The sequence below is a fragment of the Panthera uncia genome, chromosome B4, assembly GCF_023721935.1.
Source record: "Panthera uncia isolate 11264 chromosome B4, Puncia_PCG_1.0, whole genome shotgun sequence".
In the NCBI taxonomy this organism is placed as follows: domain Eukaryota; kingdom Metazoa; phylum Chordata; class Mammalia; order Carnivora; family Felidae; genus Panthera; species Panthera uncia.
The window spans coordinates 106022190-106032362 of record NC_064809.1 but is presented as its reverse complement, the minus strand read 5'-3'; the positions used below and the strand labels follow the sequence as shown (position 1 = coordinate 106032362).

The 10173-nt window shown below is 35.3% G+C and overlaps 1 protein-coding gene across 2 annotated transcripts in view; it reads left to right on the top strand.

The window, feature by feature from the left end:
• Positions 1-43: 43 nt before the first annotated feature.
• Positions 44-10173, top strand: part of MGAT4C (MGAT4 family member C) — a 221652-nt gene continuing 211522 nt past the window's right edge. For both annotated transcript variants that reach the window (XM_049626036.1, XM_049626035.1), the window contains exon 1: positions 44-237. The gene's annotated coding sequence lies outside the window, so the exon portion shown is untranslated. The remainder of the gene's footprint in view (positions 238-10173) is intronic.

The following is a 10173-nucleotide window of genomic DNA, read 5'->3' as shown; positions in this document are numbered from 1 at the left end:
CAGAAGCCAATGAGAGTACACCCAGTTGATGTTTGTGACATCATCTTCCAGTCGGAGTACATAGAACAGCTGAGGTAGCGTTCAGTTTCAGCCCCAGTGCCATTATGATGGATGTTTACATCTCTTCATTGAGAGCCAATTATCTCGCTTTTGTGTGAGGCCCAAGGATCACTCATGCTGCCAGGCTGCACAGAGCACTGTTGGATCTAGCTGAACGAATTGTTTTCCCTGTCTCTGGTAAGAGCCTCTTCTGTTTTACCTTCTCTTTCAAAATAAAGGTAGATGTGTCTAACAGAGGAAACAGTGTAAGAAACTGGTGTCAGTGTCGAACAGGATTACTATCCGGTAAGCTTTTAATCAGAACAGTGTTTAGCATTATTAAAAGGAAAGGTGGATTTAGCAAAATGAATTGAAAAAGAGCATGCTAACGTTTACCTGGCAAACTAATTTGCAGTAGAAAATGAATGGCAGGTAAATTCAGCTTTTCTTTAGAAAAGGAAAAGAACTACTATTATAGGATCATTATTTTGAATATGTTTTTTAGAAGAGACATGTGGATATGTAAACCACTCTGCTCCATTTCTTTATACTTTGCTATTAGTAGCAAAGAGTAAGAGTGGTCAACCCCAAGTAGTATTGCTATAAATTTAAAATGAGTCAAAGTTTCTAATTGTTAAATGATAGTTCTTTGGGACAGTTTTCCAAGTTGTATCTATCCAGAAAAACAAAATTTACCAAGTGAGCCAAGTCTTTAGCTTCTGGAATGAAGTTGTACTACTTTGTATTTACATTTGCCGTTTTTCATCTAAGAAAATGATGATAGCAAATACTTTTAAGGAACAGTGTGGGAATTATTTTTCTGGAATTAAGAGATGTTAAAATCATTGATTGCATTAAGTGCTTTTGCATGTAATAGCAAAATACTGTTTTACGGACTTGTGGAATATTTAAACTCTGACAATAAAGCTTTCAATTATTCAATAATCTATTAGTAGTGATATTTACACCTGAGGATCCTTACGCTATTATAGCAACACAAATTTATGTAGAGCTGTTGACTTGCTGTAGATCTAGGAGACTGAATCTGACAGAGATCCTGAAACATTAGATACAATAAAAGCTTTTAATTGACTGGAAATGTGCATATGCTACGAAATGAAGAATTCAAAAACACTTTTAACTCCTCAAATATTGTCTGTGATCACAGTGTAAAGTAGGAGACCTTTGTCATTTTAGAGTGGAATGAAGTTATTTATCAAAGACACAGAAACGTGTAAATAGCTGGCACTTAATTTAACACATTCTTTTATTTTAATACTGTCACCATCTCTTCTAGGGTAATAAAACTTTTGACTAATGACTTATTCATCAGGCTCCAGTATACTCGTGCTTTGCAGATTTATTTTTACTCTACTTTACCATAGAATATGTCTGCCTGTGCAAGCCAGTAATTTGGATAACTCGGAATCAGGATTTGGAGGTGCTCAAGTTGTACTTCAAGACAGCAGGGATTTCTCAGCTGTGTCACACTTCTGTCTCTCCTACTAGCCTGGTCCTGTTTGGCAGTGCTTGGCATTACTGTTGCTCCAATTGTCTCTTTCAGTCAATCAGGTCTGAACAAAACTGACTTTATAGAAAATGTCAGATGTGTATTAATGGAATCAAAAGCACTGAGCCTATTGTCTCATGCAAAACAGCGTGTTATCCACCAAATCTCACAAGCTTAAATTTTTCACAGGGAGGCTTAGGCTGTGTATTCTGTGAATTTCAAAATCTAAAAGTGGGAATCCAAAAGTTTTGATAATGTGAATGTGAAAGCATAACGATTCACCACTTTGAAATGAATTTTTCCCCTTAAGTACTTTAAAGTAGAGTTGAATAACCCAAAGGTCCTGACTGTCATTTTCACAGGTGATCAATCTTGACAAGAGGAAAACAGTTGTTTCCTAATAATTAATTCTCTAAAAATCTATTTATATCATTCTGTCAGCAATGAAGAAAAATCTTACTCAGCCAATGAACAGTCTAGACATTTAGAATTGTACTTTCTGCTGAATGCTTCTCTTGGTATTACTGTCTGTAATGACAAATACACTGCTTTGGTAGTTAGAATCACTCATTTACTTGTTTTCCTCTGAATGACTTTGTACAACATGGATGTGCATGATATGATCTACCTGGTTGGTTAACTTTTTGGCAGAAAGGTTTCGTTTTTTATTTTATTTTATTTTTTTAAAGAGAGGGCATCCATGGGATCATGGCCATTTCCCATGCCACAAACTCCCTGGGAAGAACTCTTAGTATAGGAAGCCACGGGTGGAAAATGTATGATGGTGCACATATTGCTGTGTTCCTTGTCTCCTTTTTAACATATATGTCCTTTGTCCAAGTTAAGTAATCATCTTTTTGTTTCTTTTGCATTTTTCTTCTCTATATTATCTTATCCAGTTCTTTGTTTGTGGTGTACCAGGTTACATGTTAATTAAGTGACAGGTTTTGCAGGTCTTAAGAGGTGGAAACAGTGCACAGGGATAAAAGGTTTCTATTACCTTTTCTGAAGTTCTCTGCATTTCCCAGAGGCTGAAGGTGTTATATGTATTGTTTTCTTTTGAAAGTGGGTCTTCAAATTACATTATTACCTATTCCAAAGTAATATTCTTTTTTTCCTCTTATATGCCTTAATCCTCTCCTGGAAATTAGTTTATTTAAGTACCTTCATTAGCTTCTTTTAATTATTGAATACATGGATACCATTTAGTTTTCTGCTTTCTTAATTCAAGTACTTGGATATATCATGAATTCTTTGCTTGTCTTAGAAGCTCTGGACCTCCATGGCCAACTTTTTAGTTAATACAAAAAATATAGTAACCATGATGTCATCTTAACTTGGATCTGTATTAGTATGCAAATGCGTGGATATTTCCATGTAGATTTTATGTACATGAACAGGTTTATATACACTTTAAATGTTTAAAGTGTTTTCATGGACATAATATTCATTTTCAAAAATTGTTCTGTGATAAAGTAATTTATATTATGGTTCAAAGAAATAGAGACTAATAGTTTTTTTTTTTTTAATATTTCTTCATTTTTGAGAGACAGAGACACAGAGCATAAGTAGGGGAGGGGGCAGAGAGAGAGGGAGACACAGAATCTGAAGCAGGCTCTAGGCTCTGAGCTATCAGCACAGAGCCCGATGTGGGACTCAAACTCATGAACAGTGAGATTATGACCTGAGCCTACGTCGGAAGCTTAACCAACTGAGCCACTCAGGTGCCTCGAGACTAATAGTTTTTAACTTGTTGCCAAAGATTACCTAGCCAGTAAATCAGTAAATGGAAAAATCAGGACTCAGAAAAGAATTTTCAAATTTAAATGTCCCCAGTCAATCAATCAATCAATCTTCCTCCCCTCCTTCCTCCAGCCTTCCAAATATCTGACTATTTATGTGGCTTGTGTGTTGCTGTAGTTATTGTTGTTGTTGTTGTTGTTGTTTTTGGCTACTCTGTGCCAAGCAGTCATCTAGGTGCTTGGGATTTATTTATAACTGAGCTATATAAAAGTCCTTGTTTTTTTTCATGTTATATTATAAGTCTGTCAGACTCTCATCTTTAAATTTACTAAAAATATTTCATGTATTTCAAGGTATGGCAGATATAACAACTTACTAGTAAATAAGAAACATGAGTTGTAAATGATGGATTCATTTTCATTTCTTGTGTTTCCATGTATCTTTAAGTTCTCAGGTATATTCTAACATAAAATGAACTCGTAAATACTTCACACTTGGGCATTACAGAAATTTCTATCAATTATTTTATAACTCATACTTGACTTGGAATGTGATCTCTGCAACTTTACAAAAATAAAATGACTACCTTGCAATGGATTACAAAAATCATTTGGGACAAAGTTACTTTGTATCTGTAGTTTACATTCAGGCAATATAGCTTTATATTTATCCTCTATTTTATAATAAAGTCCTTGATTATCGTAATACATTGAGTATACAGTTCTTTGGTTTTAGATAGGGTTTAGATAAGAGTATAAGTAGGAGAGTGAGAAATGGATGAATTTTATTTTCTTTTAATTAAAAAATAACAGTATTTTCCAAATGACAGCAGTTTGTGTTTGAATAAAGCAAACAAGATAACCTGAAGTTTAACATCATTTTTTTCAGTAGTTTGGAATACATTAATAGTGGTTCCCAGGATAGTTGAACTAAAAGTGATATTTACTACCCATTGAATTTATTTGCAGATGCCCAGTGATTTAAAAGAAAAAAAAAAAAAGGCCTGAAATCGAACCTCCTCAGAGAAAATCAATCTGTACATAGAACCTATCAGTTGAAGATAAACCATTTTCAGATGGTATCATTTAATTAGCCACTGAGTAGTCTATCTAGTGACATACATATAAATCGTGAAACAATTCAAAATTGCCTGCACACACCTGATTTACCACAAAATATTTTACTTTTGTAATATTGCATAATAATAAAGTTATATCCCTGGACTTAGTCCCTTTACTAATGTGCAGTGTGCAATGTGCACATTGAAATGTGCAAAATGAAAGTGCAAAATTAGAATGCAATAATTAGAGTATGAATTAGCAATATGTCAAGGGATATTAAACTGTGAATGTTTTACCAACAAGTGTTACAAGGTACCAGGTCTTGAATTTAACTAATTCTACGTAACAATATTCCAGAATTAATTTTGTAATGTTTATGATAAATTATGAATTGACATAAGACTGCATTTTTTAAATACAAAATTCTACCAAAAGCAGAAGATTGGTTGTTTGTTTTGAGATACTGATTTCACAGCCAGGAACAGAGCATGGTATAAAGATAGCTTGGTCAAAGTCTCCGTTCAGAAGTGACTCTCTACCAATATGCCATGACCTGCTGTAAAACTCTCAGAGGTGTACCATAGCATTTGAATCAATGTGAAAAATATAGTTTTGCTAAAACAGAGAATGCATATTGGTACCGCGAACTCAGATGAAATACTGAGCTGGGTGAAATTTATAATGTGGGGTGAAGCATGATACAATCTGCTGTCATTGGTAGGCTGGTGAGTTCCAACAACTTTTCTCAATTTAAATGTGTCAGACAATGATTTGGGGCGCCTGGGTGGCTCAGTCAGTTAAGCGGCCGACTTTGGCTCAGGTCATGATCTCGCAGTCTGTGAGTTTGAGCCCCGCGTCGGGCTCTGTGCTGACAGCTCAGAGCCTGGAGCCTGTTTCGGATTCTGTGTCTCCCTCTCTCTGACCCTCCCCCGTTCATGCTCTCTCTCTGTCTCAAAAATAAATAAACGTTAAAAAAATTATAAATGTGTAAGACAATGATCAGATGAACAAACACTTCTACTCAGTAGAGCAATAAATATCATAAGCCTTCAAAGACACTCTTTTGTTAGATTCTGTATTTACCTGCACTATGGTAAGAATATGGTTTCTGGGACCAGACTACCCGAGTACAATTTCTTGTCCCATCCTTTTCAGGCCTTAATTTCTTCATTTAAAAACTGAGAGAAAGAAAAGTAGCCACCTCATAAGATTTTTGTGAGAATTTCATGAGCTAATCCTTTAAGTAATGAGGTCAGCGTCTGTCATAGGGTTTGTGCTCAATCACTGTTGTCTTCTTTTAGAACTCTCATTGACACTTGCTTAGTATTTTATGCATGTGTGTGTTTTAATTGACTTGGGAGTTTCATTGAATCCAACATTTACAAACACAAAACCTTTGGGACATAGTCATATTAATTACTCTTTAAAACTTGACACTGACTTCAGGAGATTTTAGTACTAGATATAGCCTTATGACTTACTGCATGTAAGATGTCTGATATGTCATGGAAATCACAGTTTTAACATGAAAAATGAATTAAATTTAAAATGGATTAAACCACTTTTAAGAGCTTTTTCCAGCTTTAAAATTATATGATATGGGATATCATATATATAAATATACATGTATATTTACAACACATATATACACAAATATGTGTATAATCCAAATGAAAAGTTCAATAACTTTACTTTTGCATTTTATCCTAGTTTACTCTGTCATTACCTTTTATTCCATTAGTTTTCATGAGTTGATGGGACTTTGAAACTTGTAGTTATAAAAGGTTTTATTTGTTCTCATGTATGTAGAGATCAGCACTCTCATGCTTTCCAGTAGTTCATTGTCTCACATGGGTGATGATGTGGTGATATAATTAGGCTAAAGTCCTTCTCTAGCTCGTGCTGTTCTCTGGCCCTAACATCCTCTGAAAGGTAAATTAAGAGTGTTTTGATTTTAAAATCTGTATGTGTGTGTCTGTGTGGTTTGTTTTGTTTTGTTTTGTTTTGTTTTGTTTTGATGGAGCATCTACCAAGTGTCCAAGAGAGATCCAAGAAGAAAGGATAAATTATTCTCTTCTCCACAGTTTATAATCTTGTAGAATCAATGTGCTAATGTATGTGAAAACCCTAAAAGAACAATCGTTTTACTATTTTTTTTTCACTTCTAAATGGACTGCCTCATTCCACAAATTACTTAGAGCATGGGCACATAGTTATTAAGCATTAAGACATGCCAACAATGAACACAAGCACCAATGCTAGTCTTAAAGGGCTCATGGTCTAGAGGCCAACACAAACTTGAACATAAATAATTAGAACACATTGTGATAAGTTTTATATTAGCAGTAGCACAGAGTCCTGAGGTTAACACGGACAAGGAATGACTTATTTTACCTGTAAAAATCAGAAAAGTTATCCAAAAGAAGCTGTCATTTGTCTGAGTTTTTAAAAATGAGTAGGGAATTTCCCAGGTCTAGAATAGTAGAGGATATTTTAGGCAGAGGTGCCTCCAGGAAATATAAAGCCAAAATGGGAGGAGAAAGCATAGTGTGTTTATGTAAGGACCAATGTTTAGTATGACTGGAGGCAGGGATGAAGGGGAACTAAAAATGAGCACCAAAGTATCAGTACAGATGCTGTAAAAATAACCTGTAGGGACAACCTGGCCGTAACTGCACAACTGTAAGCCTTGGCTGGTTAAATTGAGTGTTTTCTAAATTTAAATGCTGTGGAAGATGTGTGATAAGATACATCATTGTGATTTTGAGTAAATGTGAAATGCTTTTTGAAAGAAAAAGTAAACAAGATTACCAAAGACTATTTAAGGCCGTTTGACCCATCAAAGGAGGAAGAAGGCCAGGAAAATTCACTTCATTAAATTTCAAATAGCGTTATTAAATTTCCCATTCTATTCATTTATTTTAAATGATGGGTAATATCCAATGGGGTGACTAATTACTCAGGAATACAGAGGAGGGTCACACATGACAGAATTGAACAGAATATCAGGGTTTGGGAAAGAGTCCTTGAGTCAGTAATCATTCACTTTTGATGATCCTGACCAGACTTCATCTAAGGAATAGGAACTATATATTCCCGAGTGACCCAATGTTTCAGTGTTGGGCTAGGGTCAGCAGGAAGATCTAGAAGATTGAACTCCTTCCTTATAAGATGACTCAATTCATTATGGTCATTTTCTTTAATCGTTTGAACCACATTACATGGAAGCTATTTATTTAAAAATTATTTTAAAAGAAAAACAAAGCATCATTCCATTCCCTTCTTGCTGTGATTTAGGTGGCATATGATTTATGAAAAACACAAAATAGTTATGGGGAGAAGAGGGAAAGAAAGAAGTATTGAGCATTAGAAAAGAGCATACACTAGTTTCACAATTGCCCCATAAGACCGTCCCAAAAACTGTTAATCTAAGTTTATTCATGTATACAATAATGGTGAGTCTCCAATCTGGAGAAAGAGATGGCATCCAAGAGAAGCATAATCCGTTAGGCTTTATCTACAGCCTCCCACATCTACAATACTATAGGAACTCTGGTAGGTGGTGGAGATAACAGAGATAAGTGTGGTGTTGATGTTCAATCTGGAATACAGGTGCCATGGTGAGACACAAGACACAATACTATAAGTCACCCCAGGAAAGGTAAGACAGGTGTCTGCCTGCTTCTGGGAGAACTCCTTCCAGCTTGCTTGGATCTTCAATGTTAACTCTCAGAGCAATAGCTCGTAATGAAACGCAAGTTATAACTTTAGATTAACAAGGAGGAATGGTGTTGAAGGTAAAAAAAAAATAGACAGGAACTATGAGGCATTAAAGAGGTGAAGATCCAAGAAAGTAAACATTTTAGAGAAAGTAGGCAGAAAAAAAAAGTATAATAAAAATCAATTAGCATACAAGATTGCTATAGTTAATGATAGAGTATGAAAAATAACTATAGGGAATGTTGTATTCCCTTGAAGTCAAGGATTCTGCCTAATTCATACCCATTCAAAGAAAAGCATTCAGCAGATGTTTGTTAAATGAATGCCGGAGGGAAAGAAGGAATCATAGACGCTGCTTTTCTTCCTCCTTCTATACTTTGGATATGCTATGTTTGAGATGTCCATTAAGAAACAAAGAAGATATACTTGGTAGCTATTGGATATATAAGACTGGAGTTGAGATATTTAGTAACCATCTTCAAATTGTTCCCATTCAAAAGCAATATGACTAAAGGACATCGACTGAAGAAGGAGCTTTAGGAAATTCTATTTAGAGCTTGTGAAGAGAAAGCTGAACTAAACAAAGGACATTCAGAATGAGACGCCTTTGATTCAGAAAATTAAATCTATACTATTAGACCTGCCTCCTGACTTCAGATCAGGAAGGCAAAAGATGGTCCTAAGGGTGGGAAATCCATATAAAAATGTATGTGGGAAGAATACATTCCTTTTTCTACTTTCCCCATAACCTCTTTTCTTTCTCTTTTCACCTAAAACTCTTCAATATCTTTCTATTACTTGTAGGGTAATGACAATATTAATACAGTTTATAAAGGCCAACATCTTTGGTCTGTATATTTCACCATTATATGACTTATTTTCATCTCTCTTACAATCTTCTCTGTCCCATTCTTAAGACTTACTCATGCCATTCCTTCTGGTTAGTGGGTTCCTCTGAACCTCCTTCACACACTTACCTCCTACTCATCATCATTCAAATCTCAGTTAAAGAAGTGCATCCTTGCAGAGGTTCTCCTTCACCTCCTTGACCAGGTCAAATCTTCCTATTACAGGCTCTTAAAACAATATTTAACACTTATAAGAGTTACAGTTGGAGGATTTCTTGGTTGATTAAATGATTAGTTCCATTCCTCCTCACTAGACCTTAGTCTTCACGAAAGTAGTTACAGAGTCTGTTTTGAATCACTAGTGAATCTCCAGCATCAAGAATAATCTCTAGAGTAAGGAGAGCAGCTCAGTAAATGGTGTAGGCAAACAGAAGCTGGGAAAAAAATGTATTAGCATCAGGGCAAATCAAAAGCACATGATTGCTAGTGAATCTTTTTTTTTTTTTTGAAGTTTATTCTATTTATTTTGAGAGAGAGAGAGAAAGAGCATGAGTGGGGGAGAGCAGAGAGGGAGAATCCCAAGCAGGCTCCACACTGACAGCACAGAGCTCCATGCAGGGCATCAGCTCACAAACCATGAGATCTTGACTTGAGCTGATAAAGAGTCAGATGCTTCACCAACTGAGCCACCCAGGTGTCCTGATGCTAGTGACTGTTACAGAATGAAAAACTGAATGGGCTTTCTGAGAGTATTAAAATACTTGTCTGTTTCTGCAGCCTCCTTGTTACTAATATATGGGTGACTCCATAGCTAATTATAATACGTTAAGTAGATAACAAAATTATAGATTGTGCACTTTTGAGATATGTGCCAAACTACAAAAATACTATCAATATTTACTTATAAATCTTGGTATAAATATAGCATACAGATAGTTGGAACATACCGAGTATTGAAGGATACAAAGAGGTGTAGTCTTTGTAAAAGGTATAGAAACCGAGTGACCATATGTAAAACTTGTACCAGGTATAACTGATGTTACTGAAACTGGAAAGAATGTAATTGAGAATGTGGTGGTCAACCATATGAAAGGCAGCAGAAAGGCTCAAAATATAGGAACAAAGAAAACTGAACTTTAAATTGAAGGGAAGGTCACTGGTGGCCTTAAAGAAAGTAGTTTGAGATGCTAGACAGCGAGGAGTCCAGCAGGAAATTGATTTTTAGGAATTGAAACCATGTTCAAGCAATTTA